At 34.2% G+C, this 23894-nt stretch overlaps 1 protein-coding gene across 1 annotated transcript in view; it reads left to right on the top strand.

The window, feature by feature from the left end:
• LOC130630427 (uncharacterized) overlaps positions 1–11321 on the top strand; it is a 32785-nt gene extending 21464 nt beyond the window's left edge. Inside the window, exon 2 of the mRNA XM_057443916.1 lies at positions 11189–11321. The gene's annotated coding sequence lies outside the window, so the exon portion shown is untranslated. The remainder of the gene's footprint in view (positions 1–11188) is intronic.
• The last annotated feature ends 12573 nt before the right edge of the window (positions 11322–23894 follow it).

Genomic DNA, 23894 nt, shown 5'->3' with positions numbered 1-23894 from the left:
CATGTGGAAAGCTACGGCCAGGTTCACAAGTCCTGGCGCATGGGTAGTTGTCTGCTCTTATTTATAGTTTTATATTTACATTATATTTATTTGTTTCTTTTAATGTTGTATAGGAATTTGTAACTGTCAGTAGATGTTTGTGATGTATTGTCTATAGAGGGTCATTAGTTCAATTACTTTGATTCTGCAGACTATCCTTGTAAAAAGGGAGATCTTGCACTGAATATAGATCTCTGGAGGGTGTAACCTCTAAAATTCAAAAACAAAAGAGTCATGAGACTAGTTCCATCATTACAGCTTGCTGTTTTGTTATCTCACAATCAATCATTTCAAGATTTTTTCAAAGGAATTGACATCAACAAATTATCTGGTGTGCCACTGCTGATTAAAACATTCTTTTGGCGAGCAAAACTTGTTTTTGGCATTGAAAAACAATCTTTCAATACTTTAGGATTACAATTGTATTTAATTGTTATCTTTATTTTCAGTGAACAGTAAAGCAATTTTTTGTTAAATGTGAACATTTCATCCTCTGCAGCATCAAGAGCACCATTTCCCAGAAAATCAAGGCAAATCACTAGGTAATTTAAAAGCTGTAATTAAAGTTTCAAAGTATATTTTTATTGCAATCGCAATACAAGGCTCACACACACATACTTTGTTTAATAAATTTATACTCCTATAACACTTCTATTAGTGGCGCCACATTACTGGAGAATTGTGTAAAGCCACAATAAAAACGTTTTCTTTAATAATAAAGTGTCTACATGCTTACGTCTTCTCTCACGTTACAGAAGTTACGAAAAAGCATGTGATCACTCACGCGGTAACATGAAAATACGCCCAACTAGTCATATGCATTTTTCTCTTTGTTATTGTTTTGTCCCTTTTTCCGTTTAATTTGCTTTTTAAGAAGGTTTTATAATTTAACTTATCCGCCAATATATATAGTAGTTCAGAAGCTAATGGTAAATAATGTAATCTTTGTATAAAGAAATGCAACCCTTAGGGCCATTTGATTTTCAACTAAATTGAAAATCAAAAATCAAAATTTAAAATTTAAAAAATAAAAATGACAGGTGGTTAAGTTCTTGCATACCACTATTTCGTAATCATATTTGTGATGCAATAAGATTTGCGTTTCCCGCATTTTTTTGCCGACCCCCTGAACTGCAGCATATTTAGGTGATTGTTTAAACTTTTTTTTTTCAAAAGGGTCTAGCCCTTGCATTAACCCCCTTTTTGGTGTGTCCTAGTACATGCCTATATAACTCCTCCAGTGGGAGGTGATGAGTAAGTTGCAGAATTAATTTGCACACGATAGAAAATATGGATTCATCATTTATTTTTTACAATAGCCGTGACGGGGCTCGCACAGAAAGAACACTGCAGAGAAACTATCTGTCCAAAGACTGGCAGTGATTTACAAGGTATGCGTTATTCACACCATTGTAGACTAGTAGAGTTTCAAAGAACTATGATAATTTCATTCTTGTTGATTATAGCTGGACGTTACATCGGTGTGCATAACAGAGGAGTTCGATTCCTCAGAATTTCCGAATCTGGATGAGACGTTTGATTGCCTTCGGGAGTCGCCTTCTGGCACGTATTACCAAGTGGAAGGAGTCAGGGCATGAGTCGGGTTGGAAACCTACCGACATGAATGGTCAATGACATCGGTGAGTTTCGAAGGCCAACAATGTCGCATACATCTTCGTCCATGATGTCGCGTAAACGTGTAGGTGCGGCTGCGAAGAACTGTTTTAAAAGTTGTTCTGGCGGATAGAGAGAACAAGAAAATCGGTAAGTTGATATTATTCCATACTAAACGTTCTAATTTAACACAATAATAAATTATAAATACTCATTTTTTTACAGTTAATCAGAAACGAATTACGTTTATAACAATAACGGAAGCAGAAGCAAACGTCGCCGCAATTACGGAGATGGCAAAAACACGATTCGGTGATCGAACGTTGGTGTTAGTGCGAGGAGGTGGTTTGCGGTACGAGGACTCCGCAGCCACAAGAGGTGTGTGTATATATATATGCACCTATATGAATGAAAATTCGGTCATGTTTTTCCTATTTACAGTTTTAAAGAGAACACTTTTTTCTTACGGGAATAAGCTTCTGGAAAGCCGCTGCTCGGAAGGTTTACGCAATAAAAGCCGATGATCTGGAAACATGTGATTATTTTACGCCACGAAGAACAATAAAAATTAATTTAATAGACCTATTTCAATATCCATTTCCATTCCGCAAGATACACAGCCGGAATAGGCATACTAACATGAAAACGAGGTTAGTTTAGAGACAATTTTAATTTGTCAGCGAAGTGATGAACATATAGTTTGTTTACCTTTATTATTTCTCAAGTTAACTTGTTAAGTGGGCAAATTATGAACTTTTGGTAAAAAAAAATGGAACATGGCACTTATTTTATACCCATTGGGCGTATTAAAATTGCTGGTTTATATTTTTTTCTAGTGTTTAGCTGGCTAGCTAAGGTTTATTGGTTTGGATTTTATATTTAGTTACACTAGCACTATTATTGGTTACTTCTAGCTAGCTAGTTGGAGCTTTAACCAATGTTGTTGACATATATATACACATATTCTTTGTTATTGGATATCTTTTATATTTTAAAACATCTGTAAATAACATTATTACTTGGCTATCGTAAGGATGTTGGGTTGGTGGTATTAGATTGAATACTGGTTTTCATGTTATATATTCAACAAAATGTAATAAAAGCAATGCAATCACCCAAGGTAATACTCATAAGTATCCTTGAGCCTTGATTATTTAAAAAGTATGGTCTGTAAGAATGTTACGGTTGCAGCCACAGCTAATTGTTGTTGTTTTTTAAATTCACAATATTCTGTCAATATGTAGTATTTTTCTATAAGTATTGCCAGTGATATTATATTTATAAGTATTGCCAGATTGTTATTCCACATCAGGTATAACTATGGGTATTGTAATTTATTTGTACGTAAAAGCAAAGATCAAAAACTTATGTAAAAATAATTTTTTAAAAGGGTGCTCTTCTTAGACAAATCTGATAGAATTAACATAAAAACTTTTCTGTATTATACTTGTTGAGTTTACGAATTTAAGCTACTGTAGGAGGGCAATATATTTGTTATACAGAAAACTATGTATTTTAATGAAATAATAATCAATAGGCATTTTTTTTTTTTGGGGGGGGGGGGGTGATCTCTTTAAAAACTAATAGAATTTTAGATGAACAACCCGCTCACGATTTGTTCCAAGTCACATGTTGTTTCAATGCAATAAGGTTTAGCCAGTTAAGCTGGGCAGCACTCCCTTATAAGAACAATTTTAAGAACGTTGAATCTATTTTCTTAGAGAATAGAGCAACACTACACCTACTAAATATTTTTATTTATGTAAATGTGTGACCTGTGATAAAAACATTTTCGTAAGAACAGCAGCATTTTCAGTTGTTTCTTCACCTTCTGAAAAAAAATGGTTTATGCCAGAACCGAAAAAATAAACAATTTGTGATTAGTATTGTAGGTTTATCATTTCTTGAAATAATATGAATATGAACAGACAAACCAATACCAAAACAATAAACAATTCGTGATTACTGAGTACATTGGGTTGAGCCAAAATATGTTTATTATAAATGTATACTAAATGGAAAGGTTAAAGCCAACATTAAAGCTTTGGTGTTGTCTGGCTAGCTAAACTTTAAAGTTGCCATAAATACACACTTAATATAAATAAATATTCATAATTGTTGTCACACTACCACTACTAATACCCTCAATATACTTGTATCCACTACGATCCTTTCAATATGGCAGTTGAAAATTATAAAACCTTGGCGTCCTAAACTTTATCTACACTAACCTCGTTTTCATGCAATGTTTTGATTTTTCGCCACCACGGCTGATCATGAAAAGGCGATATTAAAATAGGTCTATTGCTTTTTACAAAAAAATTCCCATATTTCGTTTGAATATTTTTTTCGGAAAGGTAATCCCTACTAGGAAGACTAAAACTTTTTTCTTTCACTAAAATTTTCCCCTCATAACAGTACAGAAGTGAGCGCAAAAGCGACAAGACAATTTCACAGAACTTCAGTCAGAACTTCAGTTTTAAATAGAAACACAGGAAATAGCCCGTCGTTACCCAGTCCAACTAAAACAATCACTCAGCAATTTTATTTTATGGAATAGGTTTCATGACGGTATTAGGGACCTTAAGCAACAACGACGTGAGAATATGCTACGGGCTTCAGCGTAAATATTTAGTCATTGCACATGCGCAACTCAGAGAAAATCCCAAATTTGTGTAGTCCTATACTCGTAGACCACGCCATGTTGATACTTCAGTCGGAGTGAAGAATACGAGCAAAAGGATGGCTGTATGCACCACAAAAAAACCCCAAAAATACAGTAAGTTATGCAATTTTATTACTCTATTTACAGTCAATACCACTATTTTCAGTTCTTGTTGTTTCTTAATGGCAATTACTTGGTTCTCTTGATTTTCTCTGTAGGAGTCCAATGTTTTGGAACAAAGAAAGAGAAATCTTGTTGTGTCGCGAGATCATGTTAATCGAACCTTACCAGATTAAAAAAACGCCAAGGAAAGAGGTGATTCTTGGTCCAAAGTCGCTGTTAACCTCAACAGTATCGAATTAGTTCCTTCCTTCTTAGTCTATCAAAAAGCTGTTCGACAGCATTTTGCTGCCATGCGGAAGAGGCATGAGAAAACGGCATCAGATGAAAAAAAAGCATCTGGGATCGAAACTGATGTAACTGAGCTTGATATTTTGATGGAAGAAATACTAAACAAAATTATAAAGTATGAAAAGGAGCTTGAAGACTAAGCTTTATTGAAACGAGAAAAACAGGAAAGTGACGAGAGTAAGGCCAAAGATATGAGAAGGACATGCATGGAAACATTTTCTGAAACCTCTAAAAGAAAACAAGATCTTGAAGAGGGGAAAGACCAAAGAGAACTAGATCTTCTGGGAGCGAAACTATAGGTTATTTGAAAGAAAAGGCTGAAAAAGAATTCAACGCGAGAGAACAGGAAATTTATTTAAGAAAGAAGCAACAAGAAATAAAAATAAAAAGTTTGGAGAATCAGGATGCTTAATTTAATCGCATGATGGAACAACAACAAGCTATGCTTCAGATGCAGCAACAGCAGCAACAAAACAACATGTCGATGCAGATGCAACAAAGAGTAACAACGGGACATCAAGGGACATAGGTAACACTTAGAAGTTGTATTTTGTTTTTTTTATTTACAAGTAGAATTATTTTCTAGACATCAACCTCGCTATTTTTCTTTTTTTTTTCCTTGACAGTTCTCAGTACAGTATGATTTTACTAGGAATTTTGTAGAATTAAGCATTTTGATTGGCTAGGAATTCAGAATTTCCGCTGATTAAGCAATAAAAACAAAATTTTGGTTACAATACAGAACGGAATATGAAAGAAACAGTCTATTCTAAGGATCAGTGATAAACAAACAGCAAAATGTATTCACAAAAAATAGTCGTTAATTTTAGGTGCATCTAAGTCAAAGTACTCTGATGTTATGTTACCATACAAGCAAGTTCGTTGTGTAGCAAGGCGCATGTACCAGGTGTACATCTTTCCGACAGCACTTAGTCCAATCTTCAAGTTCTTACGAAAGTACGAAAGTTCAAGAATGCCAAATTTTCGACAATGTCACCGAACACCCATTCAACCGATATCCTGACTGAACTCATAGATTGGTTAAACAACTTTTCATTTGGGATTAATCTAGCGCCTCTTATTGGACTTTGTAGGTGTAAAAGATACGTAGGATCTCCGTAGATGCACAAGGGATTGCCAGCTAGGGAAAACGAATGTTGATTAAGTTTATTGAGTGAGCCTAAATTATTTAGTAATGCACAATCATGCCGTTTACCTCCCATGGGACCCCAGAGGTTAGCAATTAATCCATTAGGTATCACTACCGATTGAAATTTGATGGAGTGTACTCTTTTATGGCCGTTGTAAAGTGGTTATTTGTTGCTCTGCAAACGGCCCTCACTATTTTATCGATAAATCCCCAGCAATTATCCAGTGCAGCACCTTTTGCATGAACAGTATTGGCATACATTTCCAACTGACCAGGCTGTAAATATGGTTGGTTTAAATCAGATAGGAGTCGAGAAAAGTGCAATATGATACTTAGCTCTGGTACTGATCGGCCAAACAAGGGTATCATATCACCATACCGACATGGATAAGCAAATCGTTTCAAGAATATACACAAGGCTTCAATTCCACTTATTACTGTTCTGTTGTAACATTCAATTTCTTCAGGTATCTGGAGAGTTTCTTTGAAGTTAAACATGTCGTTCTTATAGAAATACTTCCAATACGGAAAATCAGGGTTTTTAGATTTATTCATATCGTAGAGTAAAACCATCTCTTCATCATCAATTAGTCCTTCATCGTAAGATAGCAATACAATCTCTCTCATTTCCCGTTTATAAGGCATAATTCAACTGATAGATGAACACCGTACTAGATCGCATAAGCGTGCTTGCTTAACTATTTTAAATTTACGCGGCAACATCGTAGTCCAGCCCAGTCCCTCGATAACCGAAACCCGTAGTCTATATGTTGTATTATTGTACATTGGGTAAGCGAGACAACTTGTATATATATATACGTGAACCAACCTGTACATAGTTAGTTATGAGTAAAAACATTTTATGACACACACGTGTCTTAATCTTTCTCAAACCAGACAACATTTTGGAGGTTCTACCGAGATAAGATAAATAAAACGTTATTAAAATAAAGGAGATAATTCAGTATCGTTTGATCAATGGATTTTACAATTCGAAGCACAACTTGCAGCATTGGGTAGGCCAATCGACAGACGTAGGCAAATGTTAATATGTTGTACCGAATCGAGTGCATTTGCTACTGTATCAAATGTGATCGCAAACAATGGAGAAATTACTTAGAGTGAGTTAAAAGACGTGTTGAAAAATCGCCTTGCAGGAAAAGATTACCGCAGAACTTTAGAAACTAAGCTACGATCATTATCATTTAAAAAAGGTACGAGTATTAATACATATGCTAACGATTTAAGAACTATAATAAAAGAACTTTATAATATCGATGAAATGGATGCTGATGCAACAGAAGCGATTGCTATAAACCACGTGGTAGCACAACAAGACGAAGAATTCAAAAAAGAAGTTCAAATTTTGCAATGAACTCGTAATAAATCGCTAGAAACCATGTTGGAATTAATCGAATCAAAAATGGAAGGAAATCCTCTTATGGTAGCCGGAGCTTCTGTGTAAAAACTAAAACTGAGAATCCACGCCTAGAAAGACTTGAGAGCATGGTTGAAACACTAGCGTCAAAAATTGAAGGCATGGACACGAGACAAAACCGTAACTGCCTTCATTGTGGGAGAATCAATCACGTCTTGAGTAATTGTTTCCGAATTAGAAAATGTTTTGTTTGCCAGAAGACTGGGCAAATCGCAAAGTTTTGCCACAACAAAAAGAACAAAGATGACAGTTTAAAATTTTCTGCAGCAAATTCAAATTCTATAACAAAACATGACGCATTAGAGCCAGCTGGTCGCACAATTTTTAAAATAAACATTGCAGGTAAAAACTATGACTTTTTGCACGATCCGGGAAGTCAATTGTCAAAAATAACAAGAGAAACATACAACAACTTAGCTTCACCGCAGCTACAAAAAGTGAAAAAGTCAGGAGTTGGAATTGATGAATCCTCCTTCACATTTGACAGTGTGGCATATTTAACGATGAGCTAACCATAGTGCGCATGATGTGATGCGCATGATTTTTGAGCTACAGCTACCTGATATGTCCATTTTACGTTCACACAACAGCGCATCGTTAGCTCTTTTTTAGCCGAAACTAAAACGAGAATGGAATGAATGGAACATTAAGAAAATACTCCATGGTTCTTACCAAATATTGCACGACACACCAGCCAGAAGAGATGATTATGAAAGTGTGACATCATCTAATGTTTAACCGCTAAATTTTTGTGCTACACGGTATAGTAAGCTACTCTCTTGGTGGTAGAAAGACAAAGTGTATCATTTTTAATTCATGTGCATTAATAATAAATTATAATGGTCACCTGAATTTAAATTGCAGTATGTGGTATTAGAAAAAAGCTAATTTATTGAGAAATATGTAAATTGTACTGTAATATGTCTATATGTTGAAAAGTTTAGTAGTAATGTAGGTTATATGTTTTCATTTTCAGGTGGGTGGAAGACAAAGTTGTAGCAGAGCGTCTCATTGAAATTTGGGAAAATATTGTGAAAATCGTAAAGTTTTGGGAAGGTCTTCCGAAATCAAAACGACCTGCTTCTAAGAGCTATGGTTATGTGAAAGATGCTGCTAAAGACCTGCTCACACCTGCGAAATTGAAGTTTTTCAGTTTCTTAGCTGGAATTTTGCAACCATTTTTGGTAATGTACCAAACGGACAAACCAATGGTTCCTTATATGTATCAAGACTTGACCAAGCTTTTAAAGAATTTAATGAGATTGATTGTTAAGCCTGATGTGTTAACAAAATGTGAATCAATAAGTGATTTAAAAGCTGTCAATTTGAATGATAATTCAGTGCTTATGAAACCAAAGAATTATAATTTAGGCTTTGCTACTAGATTTGAAATAAACGAATTAAAAAGAGAAGATCTAGTAACTAATGCACAGGTGGCTAAGTTCTTTACTGATGCTGTTATATTTGTTAGATCTATTGTTGAGAAGTTATTCGACAAGAGTCCGTTGTCAAAAAATGTTGTTAAAAATTCCACTATATTTGATCCCAAGGTAATGGTTACTGAAATTTCAGAGTTTTGATAGGTTTCAAGAAGACTTAGATGAATTTTATTTTGGTGATGTGGGCGTAAAAAGTTTCAAGGAACTTTCTTTTCTTATCAAATTAGTCTTAACATTAAGTCATGGTCAAGCGTCAGTTGAAAGAAGTTTTAGTATTAACAACTCTGTCCTCAGACAAAACATGAAAGAAGAATCTATCGTAGCTAAAAAGGTTGTGAGTGATCATATGATTGCTAATGGTTTAAAACCTGATAGTATTCAGGTAACTAACAAGCTGCTTCGATCTGTAGCTTCTGCAAGACAAAAGTATGAAGACAGTTTAGAACTACAGAGACAGAAAAAACGCAATGAAAGAGATGAGAATCAAAAGCGCATATTAAATGATGAAATAAGAGACACAAAAGCTAAACGTGATGATTTGCAGAAGACATGTGAAGCATTAGACAAAGAATTCGTTTCATCAGTAGAGAAAGCTGAAAAAGATAAAGATAACGTTGTGTCACTTGTAACCAAGGCAAATGCATTGAAAAGAAGAAGTGTTGAGTTGAAAACTCAAGTAAAAAGCTTAGATGAAGCACTCTTGGTTTTAGAGGAGAAGAGGAGGAAAGTTTCTAAATAAAAACGACTAAACAACTGGCTGTTTCTATTTTGTTTGTTTTTGTGTTGGACTGATTTTGTCTTCTGGATAGATCTTTAGTTTTTGTTTGACTGTAACCCATTTCGTTTTGTTTTATTTTGGACTGAAGTCAAACTTCTCAAGATACGTTTTTAACCAGCACAATTTACCTTATTAGATGGGCCTGGCTACCCACTAACCTGTCTTAAGTCAATGTTCCACTTTCTGGGCTTGAAACTGTTCTGCAGTAGTTAACTTCAGACTAATATCAAGCTAAATGGAATAACAGTTTCTGGCAGTTAGCAGTGTTCAGAAGTACATAAATCTTCTTTTGCTGAAGTTTACATACACACCTGTATTCAAATGCTGGATAATATACACCCAAATGTTTCAATTTCAGTTTCAATTTCTCCCACTGTCTAATATTTATGTTTCTATTTAATGACCCTAGTTTTTTAGACGCTATTTAGTAATATCTAATGCCTGCTGTTTTTTACTTGGGGAACCAGGAATTGAACTTAGTATGCTTAATGTTTATTACCTTGGAGACCCAGGGAAAACAATATGTTTTTTTATGTGACCCAGGGAAAATAATATACTTTTCAAGGGTCATGTCCAGGGAATTTTATATGCTTTTCTTAAAAGCTCAGGGAAAAGTTTTAGAAAATTTCTGTGGGAACCCTGAGTTATAAAAAAGAAAGAACGAAAAAAAGTCTTGTTGTTATTTTACTTCGAAGAAGACGACGTAGCCTAGAAAGAAGAGCATTAACAAAATTGCAAAGAAAGAAAAGATTTTAGGTCAGAGAAGTCTTTCTTGGAAGAAAAGAGCTTGGAGAATACCATCGTTTATTTCAAGAACTTAAAGCTTCCGACAGAGAGTATTTCTTCAGGTAAAATTATGTTCGCTGATCCTACAGTCAGTTGTATTTGCATATCATGATTAGGGTATCGGTGTTAATTTTATTAAGGTACTTGCGGATGTCACCGCGAATTGGAACATGCCACATGTAATAGGAGCAATACATGGGAAGCATATCAGGATCCAATGTCCAAAATTCACAGGCACACAATATTATAGCTTTAAAGGTTTTCTTAGTTTAGTTTTAATGGCAGTTTGTGATGCCAATTTTTGTTTCACAATGTATAATGTGGGACAATTTGGAAGCAACAATGACAGTGGGGTACTGGCCAATTTAGCAATGGGAAAGGCATTGAAAAAAGGATGCATTGAATGTTCCCAAGGGCACGATTATTAATCAAAACACCGGACCAGTTCCTTTTTATCTTGTTGGAGATGAAATTTTTCCTCTTAAACTTGGTTAATGAGACCCTACCCTGGATCTGTTCTTACCAGAGAAGAAAAGAGAATCTTTAGTTATCGGCTTTCCAGAGCAAGAAGGGTAATTGAGAACGCATTTGGCATCCTTAGCACCAGATGGAGAATCTTCCACAAGCCCATCAAAGCTAGCGTTAAAAATGTTGAAGATTACACTCTCGCTTGCCTTAGTTTTCACAACTATTTGAGACAAACCGACAACGCGATGTATACTCCGCAGGGTTTCCTTGACTCTGAAAGCAAAGATGGTCAGATTAAGGAGGGAGAGTGGAGGTCGATGAGAAAAAATCTTACAACGATGTTTCAAAACCTAAATCCGATTCGCGGGTCTAGATATAGTGAAGATGCCCTGCAAATGAGGAATACTATTACAGATTATGTTAAAAGTGCTGTTGGTGCAGTCTCGTGGCAATACGATTATATAAGGAGAACAAGTCACCACTCTTTCGGTTCTTAGTTTTTATGAAAAACGGTTATATATTACATGTACACTGTTTCATTTGTTGCCTAGTGTAATATTTAGAAGAAAAAATATCTTAATTATGCACCATTCGCGTGTAAAATCCATTCCCCGGTGTACTCATTGCATCATTTTGGTTTGATGCAGTCGGTGTAACAATACGATTGTGATCTGGACTAAAATGTGCCATTTGTCATCTTTCGCTTGTCCGTTTGCAGGTCGACCTCTTTTTTTTAGAGTGCGCTGTTGTTGCTGTGGCACAGGTGAGGTTAAGGAACTTGTCCTACTGAAGGTTTCAGATGCCCCATCGTCGCTATCGTCCTCATTTTCGGTGAGATCAACGGGAAACTCCGTGTCTTCATCTCACTCTTCATCAGAACTACAATCCCTATGAATGTTGCTTCTACTCTCACGGACGTACATGAAGTTATCTAGCCAGGAAAGATATTTGTACAACTCCAAAGCCTTTTCAGCTTTTTTACTCTCTTTGGTGGATGTTCCAGATTTTTTTAACTTTTTAAAATCATTCTTCTTTTTATTATATCTTTTTCGAAGCTTCTCAAAGGAGGTCTTTGCAGCACGGTGTAAAAACAATAATCTTTCGTAAATTTCCAGTATGCGTTTTTAACAAGAATACTTTAAAGCTAGTATGACTTGAAAAAACAGATAATACACATTGCCAATTTGCACTTACCATTTTCAAGGAATTTGAAAGAATTAGCCACTTCTTCCCACGCATTTTTACCCAGTCTATCTCTTTGTAACCCTATCCGTTTTTTTTAAAAAACAGGGATAATCTTTCACCCTGAATGCAAACTTTTCTTCTTCTTCGGACGAAAGTTTTTTTTATTTTGTCAACCATTTTAGTTCTGAAATGACCTTTTACAACAAAGCATACTACTATTTGTAAAAAAATAAATCCCTTTGAGCACGATTTATATCGGCCTCCCTTGAAGATCGCTGAAAGTGAGCTTATCTCACTGTTAGCCGAAAAAAAATATCAAAAAATTTTGATTTCAAAAAATCGCCTAACGATGAGCTAACGAAGAGTTTAGCGAAGAGCTAAGCAGGCACTTTTACGTTCACACTATGGGCTAAGGTCTTAGCGTATCATGCGCACTATGGTTAGCTCATCCTTAGCCCATAGTGAGAACAGAGCTTTACAGTTGGGATTGATTGATGAAGAAAATAACGTTTTCAACATTGATTATGAACCGGTTTTGGTTTCAAAGAGCGTAACAACAAATACATTTGGAATGAAAACCGAAGAAAGAATTTCAACATTTACACGTGAAGCTCTTAATAAAACCATTACGTATACAATTAAAAACACTAATCAAAAGTTAACTAGAGGCCCTTAGGCCTTGAGATCAGCGTGACTGAGAACTTTAAATGTGTGAGTGAGAATTGTTTATCCACGAAAGTAAAAAAGATAATTTTCTTCCGCTTCAAGATAGTAAAATTTACCCACTTTCCTCTGAATAACGATATTAGTTCAAATATCGTCTCACTTCTTATGCTTGGTTTCACTGCGAGATAGCGTGAGATAATTGACATATTACTGGGCACGGAGAAAGGAAGTACTATTTCTCGAAAGTTGAAATAAATAGGAATCTGACTTTTCAATTTGAATATTCCCGTTTTCAGTTGCAATTGAATTGGGCAGTTCGTCTAAAGCAAGATATTGACTGGTGTAACCTAGGCTGACGTAAAGATCATTCCCTAGTGTAAAACGCACAGACGCAATAGAAGGGTAACAGATGGCCCACAAAGCATTGCACACGCATTGGCTACCCGCTGATTCTCCAAATCTAGAATGACCTTGATGAAATGAGCCCATTACTATTTTATCTGGGTTGACAGGCCCGGGGTTGGACTAAACGTCACTAGCCATTAGAAAAGCCAAAGTAATATTTACACAAAAATTGAACAGAATGGAGCTGGCCTTAATAAGAGCGAGAAAATTTCTTCAGAAACAGTAGTTCTGAACTGAGCTGAGTGGTTGAACCGAAAGTTCCAATAGCAATGCGATATGCCTAGATCGTAAAAATACAACAAAGTAGAACAGTAAAATTATATAGCTAGCTATATATATTTTTTATATATATTATTTTTTATTTTAAAAAAATCTATTCTATAAGTTATATATATGTAAAAGTATATTGTAAGATCAAGGTAGTGTCCAAGTCTGACAAGAGATTAAATAGTAACAAAGTAAACGTGTGTAAACAAGTAACCAGGTAAACCGTTGTTCTTTTGCTTGACCTATAAGAAAAGAAGAAAAAAAAAATACACAATATTTTGTAAACAAAGGGAAGAAACTTTTGCAAGAAGGAAAATTTGCGAAAATTAGGGACCATCAAAAGCTCCATTTTCGATTTCACAATCCAAATTAATGCCCCATAAAGTAAATTATGAGGATAATGCTACTAAATATATCAAGACCGTATTAAAGAAAAAAATATATTGAAGAAGAACTACTTTGTTCATCACTAACATTTGCCATCTTCGTTTAGGGTAGGCATCCATATGCTCCCATTGCCAAACTAAGCGTTGATTCGACGTTACTTTGAAAACCCCCACCCCCACCCCCTGTCAGTAGTATCAGGTCATGGCAGTTGCAAAAGAGGTAGGTTTAGTCATGATGTTTCAATCGCAGTACGCTCTGCCATCATGATGACGAAAGTACATTCTGACCAAATGTAGTTTGTTTGATGCTACATGGAAGAACCCCCTCTCTTGCGTTCGTAAACAGACAAGATCCGGGCACTGCAAAATACGATCGTTTTATCAAATATATCAAAGCGATATTTTTTTTCTACCATGGATATTAACGTCGAAAAGAACCAAGCCCACCCCCCTAACGTCGAATCGACACTTTGAAAACATTTTCACAAAATAAAATAAAATAATCACAAATGCAAAACTTTAAAATCTTAAAAATGGAATTATTTTCGCCAAAGGCCAATTTTCCAATTTTTGACAGAAATTAATTAGCTAGGTAGCTAATAAGCTATGCAGTGCGACTGGCAAAAATTAGAAACCTGTTGAGGTTTGGGAATACTTAAATGCATTAACGGTAGCTACCTAATAGCTAGCTAGCTATAAAACAATAAATAGATAAGTAGAATAACTTGCCTTGAAAATGGTCAAAGAACAACAAAACCAGTGAGATCTTCAGTGTACGGAGATGTAACTACCAGTCAGACAGCCAAAACCGGAAATATATTTGGTTTTATTTATATTTTAGCTGTATTTCAGATCTGATCAGATCAGTTTATTTCTTTTAAAATGTCGTTTGGTTCTGGAAACTCATGACTCGTGCCTCCTGATTGGTTGATGAGTGAAAACGGCTTTTGGATTAAGTAGGCGGTAATAAGGTGGTCGGGAAGCTGACTAGGGACGGACAGAATAACACACGAACACAAAAAGGCAAACTGAAATGAAAGATCAGCTACCTGACGGCGCTGACCAACAATTAAATGTTTTAAAGAATCAGTTTCTTCGACAACAGCGTACGTGAAAATTGCTAAGTCAACAATTATACCGGACATCACAACCAAATATGTAAAAAGAAAAATGTTTAATGTCAAGCGTTTACAAAATGAGAAATCGTATATTATTAAGAACGATGATGTATTTCTTCATGAAGACGTGGAAAAATGTAACCTTAAATTTGATAATGTTATTAAATCGATATCCATACCGGTGGCCAACACTTCTGGACAAAGTGTCAAATAAAAGAAAAGTGAATTCATTGCTAATGTGGGAGAGGTAGAAGAAATAGATCTGCGAAATGAAAGTAAGGAACAACAACACATAGAAAAGAATCGCAACTATTTATTACCACACGAATGCGAACGAATAAATGAAATAATCCGAAACTATCAAGGTAAAATGAAGAACTCCGATAAGAGTGTGCCGAGAGTACCATGTGAACATTCCATCCGTTTAAAGACGAAAATCCAGTAGCGTTTCCAACCAGAAGAGTACCGTATAGTAAAGAGAAGAAATTGACAGACAACTGAAGACACTGGCTGATAAAAAGTTTATCGAAGAATCGACATCAACATACGGTGCTCCGATCGTTCCTGTGATAAAGAGAGATGGTTCATTGCGGTTATGTATAGATTATAGAGGTATAAATAGTAAAACTATATGCAATTCTTATCCCGTTAGTCGCTTAGAGGATCTATTAGAAGGCGTTAGTGGTTCTACTGTTTTTCCCGTCTTGATTTGAAAGAAGCATATATCGTATTCCCATGAACGCGAAAGATAAGCGTAAGACTACGTTTGTTCACGGTTGTGAAAAGTTTCAGTGGTTGCGTATGCCTTTTGGTCTGCATGGCGCTGCTTTTTTATTATCTGCGGCTATGACTTATATTTTCAATGATTTTAAAGGATTTGTAGGAGTATATGGATATGTAGGAGTATCTAAATTTAGACTCGATTACCTTGATCATCTAGATAAAGTTTTTACGAAATTTGCTGAGTTTGAACTACAAGTTAATTTATCTAAGTGTCAAATTATGAAAGAAAAGGTTTTATTTTTAGGACATGAATTAAGTGCAGGAAGAGTAAAACCTCAAGTGAGCAAGGTAGATGAAGTGATGCGTTTTAGCACGCCTACCTGTGCTTCCGAGGTAAAGTCATTTTTAGGAATGGCCTCGATTTTTCGTAAATTTGTGCCGAACTTCGCACAACATGCAGCTCTATTGTTCGATCTTGTAAAGGAAAATTCAAAATTTGTATGGTCTAGTGAATGTAAACAGGGTTTTTTTATATCAAAAGTAAGTTAAAAAATACAACCTTTTTAGCTCACCCAAAATTTGACAAACCATTTTTTATACAATGTGACGCATCCGCTATTGCAATCGGTTTCATGTTAGCACAATTACATGAGGACCGGGTTTGCCCAATCATGTTTGGCGGAAGAGTACTCAGTGATGCTGAACGAAAATATGCTACTGTAGATCGTGAACTCCTAGAAAAACTTTGAAAAACTGTGAAGTGTATGTGTTAGGCTATGATTACGTTATATATTAATTAGTCTTGGAGGATGTTGTTAACCGTAGGTTTAGATGGATCCAATATTTAGAAAGTATGAGTGCAAAACTATGTTATATAAAAGGCAAGAGCAATGTCGTGGCTGATTTTATTTCTAGAAATATCAAGGAAACTAAGAAACTAGACATTATCTCCACTTGTTTATTAGAACTAAGTGCTATGAGCTATGATGTTGATGATCTTATAGTTTCAAAAATGAACGATCCAACATTGCGTCAGGTGAAACAATCCCTGCAGGATCACATTTATGATATGTTTCCGAAACAATTTTCTAGATATCAACAAAAACTAATAAGCGACAACATTTTGCAGTACAAACACCACGATAAGTTATTATATGTAGTACCACACGACTTACGTGAGGAAACTTGAAGATTATGTCATTTACAATGGTGTAGATAAAACTTACCGCCGCGTTTTAGAATCTTTTTCGTGGCCCAAGTTACAACAGTCTGTTTGTAGTTTTGTTGCTAAGTGTGAAATGTGTATAAAGATCAAACCGCAACATCGGAATCCAGGAAGAATGGGAATTCGCCCGTTTTCCACTTCTACTATGGAGTTGGTCTCGATTGATTATTTACCCCGACTTCACGCGGAAATAGACACATTTTGATATATATCCATATATCCAGTGAAAGATCGTACTGCGAAAACTGCTGTGAAATGTGTTTTTGATTGCTTTGAGAAATTTGGCATACCTTTAAAATTATACTCAGATAGAGATCCGTTATGAAGCAGCTTTATTTCAATCTTTAATGAAAGAATTAGGCGTTAAGAAATTAAGAACTACAGTTTATAATCCTAGAGCAAATGGCCTAACAGAAAAAACAAATGAGTTTGTTAAGAACTATTTAACAGCTTTTGTAAAAACATCGACAGAGAAATGGGATCTGTGGTGGAGAAAAGCTGCATTTGCTTACAATAGCAGTATACATTCTAGCACAGGTTATACTCCGGCCCGACTTATGTTTGGTCGCGAATATAGAATCCCTATCGATGTTATCTACGGAGTAACTAAGGATGATCATAAAGTAACATCTCTCTTTGAATACGAAAAGAAACTTCAGCAACTTTACATTGTTGCTAGGGAAAACATGAACACTAGGCAAGTTAAGTATGCAACGTATTATGATAGAAAAGTTAAAGATAATGTTTTGAAGGAAGGTGATTTACTTTACGTTCTGCTTTTTAGAAACATTTCTCAAAAGTTAAGAATGAATTGGGAAGGGCCGTATAAAGTAAACAAGGTTTCACACCCTTCTTACGAAATTGAAACTTTTAACACCAATGGTGATAAGTGCCTCAAGTGGGTTACAAGAGATAAGTTAAAATTAAGACCTCCCACCGTTGTTACGCCACCGGATACAATACATGAAGGTCACGTACAGCCGGTATTAGTAGATTACGATGAATCATCTGATTTAGAACAAGAGGAGGAGAATGTAAATAATCGAGGCAGGGATTGTTACAACTTGCGTCCCAACACACGTACAACGACACGTTTTGGAAGAAATATCTTTACACACACGGCTAGAGTTATTTGTAATATATGTTTTATGAACATGGATGTGTCTTGTAAATAGTTTTAAATAATATATGCTGGTCATATTAAAAAAAAAAAAGAAAGAAAGAAAGAGGAATATATAGAGATAAAACGGAATAAATAACGACGGAGGAAGTGCATGTAGAAAGTTTTTACACAAAATATAAATCATGAAAAAAAATGTATGTATATGTCATGGTTAGATGTGTTTCTTTTGTAACATTTTATATATATATATATATATATATATATATATATATATATATATATATATATATATATATATATATATATATATATATATATATATATATATATATATATATATATATATATATATATATATATATATATATATATATATATACATCCATATATATACATCCATATATATATATATATATATATATGGATGCCCAAGTGAATCGATAATTTGGAAGTGATAGTTACAGAGAGTATAAAAAACAATCCTGGGGGCTATAAACAAAGTGCTCAGGACTACAGTGATGTAAGAATGTAGAGTACAAATCCTCTTGATCCTATTCCAGCCTTTGAATTCACGTTGAAAAGCTCAATTCTCAAAATCCAGTATTGTTTGCTGAAGCTAAGAAAGTGTTTCCAAATGAAGAATGGTACACTAAGGAAGTCATCTGTAAGAAAACTCTTGTCAATATCAGATTTATAAATCAGCAAGATTGAGCAGAATCTACACCAATCATTGTGTGCGAGCCTCTACAGTCAAAATCTGTATCATGCTGGAATTGACACCCAACACATTTGCTCTATTACCAAGCCCAAGAGCGAGTCTACATTAAAGAACTCTCAAATTTTGACAAGACCTCTCTTGCAAACTATTTCGACCTCGTCGTCCTCTTCAACCGCAACATCACCTTCGATTGTAGATGTGGAAGTAAATCCCAACGAGACCCACAAATCTTTAATATAGTCTGTGATACCAAATGGAACCTTTACAAACTGCACCATCAATCTTCAACTTTATATTTTGACATAATATCTTTTGCTTGTTACAATATTTTAAGGTTTATACTAAGGTTTTTATAATTAATTTACTTATTAGTTAAAATTGTGCAGAAATGTCTTTTTTGTTTGTTTTTTTAAATAATAATTGCACTTTTTAATAATTAAAATGATTCATTTTTTTTAATTGATTTTTAGTTTTCTCAAATTTGGTTTGCTTAAAAACAGTATTCAAAAATGATTACTGTTACGGCTACTTTCGGAAATTTTGAAATACGAAAAAAAACAACAAAAAAACAACAACTTTGCTTTAAAGATATTGAACTAAGTTATAATAGCAATAGCATTAATTTTTCGGTCAATATTTTTATTTACTTCGCCCTTAGAGTGAAATTTTCAGCCTTCCACTCTCATTTACACACTCTGCTTCGCATCGGGTGTAAATGATACTGTCAGGCTGAAAATTTCATTCCGCGGTCGGTAAATAAAAATATTGCCGTCAAAATGAACGCTATTGTTATAATAAATCATAATAGCTTTAGTAAAAAATAAGTCATTTATTAAAGCTTCAAGCTTATCTAATTTCTTTTTCTTAAAATGCATAAATTACTTCGTTTTTAAAATAAAATATCTTGAAACTATAGTATATTTTGGACTTGTCAAAATACGTAATTCTGACTAAACACCAATACACAACTCATTTGTTTGCACAGCTAACAGAATTACTATACCCCAAAACGAATTCTTTGTCTTTTTGACTTCTTCAAAAGAAATATGTTTAAATAACAAGAAATATGTTTAAATATGTTTTGCGCTGTTGTTAAATTTTTCTTTACCGATTTCTTGTATTCGTAGATTTTTACAAAGTGAAACTGATTTTAAAAAATTTAGGTTACTCTAAGACCCATTCATTCAACGTAAGGTGGAGGGGCACTTGGAGTTGCACGTGTTGTCGAAACAGGCGAAACAATTCCTGTTTGTTGTGAAAACTGTGTTGCAGGTATCAGTTTAAACTGTTGGCCTGAGGAGCTAGTCACAAATATTTGATCTTGCTGTAGTTGGTATGGCTGTTGTTGAGCAACTGTGCAGTTTTGTAGTATAGTCGGTTGTGGTGCTGCTTCGAAAGTCTCGACATTTGTTTGTGGTTCTAAAAAAAAAATTAAAAAAAAGTTCACTAGCATGTTACATCTTAAGTTATTCATTGCTTACGCTATTTTTTTTTTTTTTTTTTGCATTTAGTTATTATTTGGTGCATTTCTGGTTATGTTTACCTTCCGTGAACAACAAGAAGTGGTATTGCATGAAAAAGGTTCAAAAGTTATTTAAAAATCTTTTATTTCTTTTTAATATATAGATCTAAAAAGGTTCGCTGATTATGCGAAATTATAACATCATGAACTCTAGCTAGCTAGCTCTAAAATCAAGCATGATTATTGAAACCAAATATTAAAATTCATGTATACGGTTTAAACGCTAAACTTACTGGCAATAACATATGTAGCTAACTGTAAAAATATCTTAGTAAAAAAGATAAACACGACACCTCCCACCTAAGACAAAGTTCAAGCTATTCCATATAAAATGATATCTTAAATTTTCATGCGAGGTAATCGTGATGAGGAAAAATTCTACAATGTATTAGCAAAGATCAAACTAATTTTTTAACTTAAAGCTTAAATACTGCAAAAAACAAGTTGGCTTCATATAAAAAAGCTTGACACTTTGGCTACGAATTTTTTTATTCTTTTGTAAAATCGGTTTTTAAGATTTCTTATTTAAAAAGTTTTGATAATTATGCTAATCAATTCATGATATCACGAATTAAAGAAAACAAGAAGCCCTGGGGGCTCTATGAATTTTCCGCTCGCTACCAAAATATTTGATGACAACCTGCTAATTTGTTGTGTTATCATGCCAAACATTCGAAGAGGTTTGGCGCATGAAGCTCTGAAGATAAAGCACACAAGTGACATTATATCTTACAAGAAACGCAAACAAAACGAAACGTGTCATAATAAACTCATTTTAAAAGAAATTGCTAACAAAAAATACAGCCTATCATTTATGGTTGAAAGTCTTGCGATTGAAACGTTTATGGTCTTAAACGGCATTTAGTTGACAAAAAATCAAAATTTTGATGTGACCATCATTTTCAGCATACTTTTTTTATTAACTGTGGCAATTTTTGTCGAAAATAAAGTAATTTTAATTTTTGGACAAATTTTGGCCTGAAATGACATTTAGGTGACAAAAAATCAAACTTTTGTATCATCATCATTTTCAGCATGCTTTATTTGTTAACTGTGCCAAATTTGTCCGAAAATGAAGTGGTTTTAATTTTTGGACCAATTTTCGCCTAAAATGGCATTTAGGTGACAAAAATCAAAATTTTGATGTCACCATTATGTTCAGCATACTTTTTTTTAACTTTGCCAATTTTTGTTAAAAATGAAGTAGTTTTAATTTTTGGACCAATTTTGGCCTAAAATGACATTTAAGGTGGCAAAAAACCAAAATTTTGATGTTACCATCATGTTCAGCATACGTTAATTGTGTCAAATTTTGTTGAAAATAAAGTAGTTTTAGTTTTTGGACCAATTTTGGCCTAAAATGAAATTTAGGTGACAAAAATCAAAATCAAGATGGCACCATTATGTTCAGCATACTTTTTTGTTAACTGTGCCAAATTTTGTCAAAAACAAATACCAATTTTGGCCTGAAACGTCATTTAAATGACTTCCCAGTACTTAGGGAGCTTGGGTACGAAGTTTAAATCTGTGACGTTGCAATTGTCCGTTTGGGACAGGGTTAGTTAGTTAGTCAGTTATACCAATACTATCCTCCTCTCAGAGGAACGTAAAATCCCAGGGTCGATTTTTTCTCAAAAAATGCTTCGAAAGAAAAAAACGACGGTTTTAAAGAATTTCCTACGCCTTCGGGCGCGAAAATTCAATAAGGTGCTGTTTTAAGGGTTCATCAAGGTACGTGGTGATGTAAATATGCTATCACCTTTCCAGTTTAATGTTTAGTTATCCTGATTATTATTTTTACCAGCAATTGTTTCTGAGTATGTAATCGATAATGTCACAATTCCGCATAACTAGCTCGGAAAGCAATAAAGATTTTATAAAATGATAAAAACATTTTTAGACAACGTTTAAAGCTCTTTTATATGAAATCAACTTGTTTTTTGGCAGAAGGTAAGCTTCAACTTTAGCAGTAATTGGTGCTTACATTTATATTAGTTCACCAACCTCGATTTTCAATACAGCAATTATGTATTCTGAACCCATACACTGTTGCTGTCAGAGCGACTACCATTTGAGCGAGATGCAACACCAGAAGAATTGCGTACACAGCTAATCCATATTCATATCTTTTAACACATTGGATGTTGTAAAAGCCTAATTTAGTTTCACAATCAGCGTACTTTCTAAAAATCGAACGTATTTATGTAATGTTGAAAGAAAAAGGAACGTTCATCTTGTAGATTTATTTCTTACTTACGAGAGTCCAACTATCGATGTTGCTGTAGCGACAAATACTATACCGCTAGTAATTACCACAAATGTATTGCAAATTCCAACAAAACTCAAATTGCGTGATTTCCATCGCATCAACACGCACTGTATACCAGTGATAACGATCCATATTGATGCCACTACAGATGTGCCATGTTGATTTATTGGAACCCCTTCAATACGCAGAGTTGCATAAATACTTATGCCGCAAACAAATGTAATGACACCAGTAATGATCAAAACGATTCCTAATGGTAAAAAAGTCGAGTTGTAATGATTACTGAAGCAGAATCCAAAAACTTCCCTTGCCTCTGGAGTTTATAGCTTATATACGAAAAAAGGCGGATGGGTCGTAAAGATGAATTGATAGGAAAAAGATTAACACAGATATCAATAACTTTTTCTGATATTTTGCATTCAAAACAAAAAAGGTAAAATAAAACAAACAAACAAAATTTCATTTTTCAAAGGGTATTCTACGCGCAACACATGGTGGTCTTACCAAATATTGAAGTATTCCGAGCATTTTTAAATGGCCCGAAGGGTTACTGCCTGTTTGTTGAGACATCATTGTTAATTAATCTAAAAAAAAGATATAATTCATACTTAAATATTTGGTTTCTAAGTCAGTTTATATATCCTGATGTAATATCAAGTATATTATATCAGGCTATCAAAAACTGACTTAGACAAATAATTATTCGACAGGCAAGCGACTATCGAATAATATATAATACACTACTATTATTTAATGGAAGTAACTTAATTTTTTAAGTTTCTAACTTACAATACCTGGTTCGTGAAGATACTTTAAAAATGATTGAGGTTAGATTTTTGAGGAAATCCCAGCCTTCTTATAAAAAAGTGTTTTTGTTTGATTTCCGCAACCATTGCATGCCTGCACATAGATTTGAGTGTTTTACAATATGTATCATACCAATATTTCTCTCGCAACAGTAGAAGGAGAGATTCATACAAGAAAATAAGTACCTTTTTGATGAACTTGTCCTTATTCCGTGATATATCTTTTTTATTTGCTCTCCGTACATGACAACTATTTCTTTTAGACATTTCGATTGAGTTGGATTACTTGCTAATCATATTAGAACATAATAACATGGTGTTAAATAAGCCTTTTTGTTGAATAAATTTAGATAAGTTAGCAGTGCGCAGTGTCATGTAATCTCACTAAATATTTAAAAATACGATCAAACGAACATGTTTTAGTAACGGCATATTTTTCCCTATAACTTCAACCCTCGCAACTTTTTAAAAGCAATTTCGGACATTCAGCATATCATTTAAACTTTCGGACAGATTTATTAGGCATCAAAAGATATCAAAATCATTTAGTTGTTGATTAAATTAAATGTCTTCCCCTCTAAGACATGATTTCTGTGGTACTTTTAAGTCGTGTTTACTAAATGCTTAACAACGATTCCTGTATGCACATTATTTTCAACGCTAAAAAATCTTATGTACACGATGATAATGGCA

This window comes from Hydractinia symbiolongicarpus, chromosome 2 (genome assembly GCF_029227915.1).
Source record: "Hydractinia symbiolongicarpus strain clone_291-10 chromosome 2, HSymV2.1, whole genome shotgun sequence".
NCBI lineage: Eukaryota > Metazoa > Cnidaria > Hydrozoa > Anthoathecata > Hydractiniidae > Hydractinia > Hydractinia symbiolongicarpus.
The sequence above is the reverse complement of the archived record's forward strand: the minus strand, read 5'-3'. Positions and strand labels throughout refer to the sequence as shown.